Here is a 1,542-nt window from a genome sequence, read left to right as displayed (position 1 = left end):
TTTAAATGTTGATTTTTATAAACCTGGAACGACTTTTTTTTATTATTCTTTTATTTTCTGAAGCAGATTAAACCGAATCTGAAGCCGAATTTATTTTCATTAATAAGTTTCTGCTTGAATCTGATGGTTTTATTAAATTTTACATCTAAATAAACATAAAACATTCAGGTTCCAGCATAGATCTATAAAAACAGAACCTGACCGACAGATAAAACATTTTCTGCTTCATCCGAGACATTTTTTATTGTTTGTTGAAATAAATTTCTGTAAAACATTTATTAAAATCAGTTTTAATTCCTTTTATTAAAGTCATATTATAAGCATTAATATATAATCATTTAAAATATTTCAGCAGAACATTTTATTCAATATATTCTTTATTTTCAGATGCAAAAAAGAAAAACAGCTTTTAGAAAATGTTTAGTCTTGAAAATAAAAGCTAAACAATTTACGTTTTTTATTGTAATTTTCGGGAATTTAAAGATCATTTCAGAGGAATAGTTTTTATTCTGTAATTATTTCCTTTCACAGGCAGGAGAATAGAAGCGGATCAAATGAATCCGCTAACTGGAGTGTTTGCAGCGCCGCGGCCATGCGGGATTATTAGACTAAGGAATAAAACAGCATCTTTCAAAGGAGAAAAGCTCCATTTATAATAATTATATTGATAATAATAATAATAATTATTATTATTATTATAATGAGAATCCACATGTTTACAGACAGAACATCAGATTTGATTTGATTAAAAATAATGTGAAGGAAATTATTTTATTCCTGTTTAATGAATGTTTTTTCATGTTGAGCAAATTTTAAAACAAATCTCCTAATTTTTAAAACCTGTGAAAAATGTTAAAAAGCAGAAAATTTTGAGGCTGAATTTTAGAAGCTGTTTTTCATTAATCATGAAGTGAAAGTTCCTACCTGCAGTGAAAGCGGGTCTAATCAGAACATTTAAAGGTCTGCAGACGGTAAACCCTGACAGCTGGAGCTGACCTGTGAGCCGCGCTGATCCAAAGTCTTCAAAGTGAGGATGAAGGTGAGACCGGAGCTTCTCCAAACGGGTCTGCTCGCTCCACCTCGCACGCTCGCTCTCTCTCTCCGCCTAACACACACCCCTCTCCTCCCTCTGCCGCGTCCTCAGGGGCTCAGACGGTCCAGATCCGCTTAGAACCAGAACTAAAACCTGAATTCCTGATGGAAACATGAACCCAGCAGAGATGCTGGTTTTATGGAAGGGGAAGGTTTGAAGTGGCAGAGAAGGTTGGAGGCGCTCCGATCGGCTGCGGATCGGCTGCTTCCAGGGAGGAGCTGAAAGGTTGGCAGCAGTGAGGCACAGCGGTGCAGGCATCATGCTGAGGGGCTTCCTCCCTGTGATAAAACTGAAGATCAATTAAGGTTCTGGTCCCAGAAAGGTCCAACAGAGACCTGCTCAAACAGAACCAGAGCTGGTTCTGATGGACTGTGGTCCAGATTCAACGACCCACCAAGGTTAACCCACTGGGTCGGTCGCCATAGTAACAGACATCAGTCAGTCAGACT

This window comes from Cyprinodon variegatus, unplaced genomic scaffold (assembly GCF_000732505.1).
Source record: "Cyprinodon variegatus isolate N-32 unplaced genomic scaffold, C_variegatus-1.0 Scaffold844, whole genome shotgun sequence".
NCBI lineage: Eukaryota > Metazoa > Chordata > Actinopteri > Cyprinodontiformes > Cyprinodontidae > Cyprinodon > Cyprinodon variegatus.
This window is presented reverse-complemented; position numbering follows the sequence as displayed.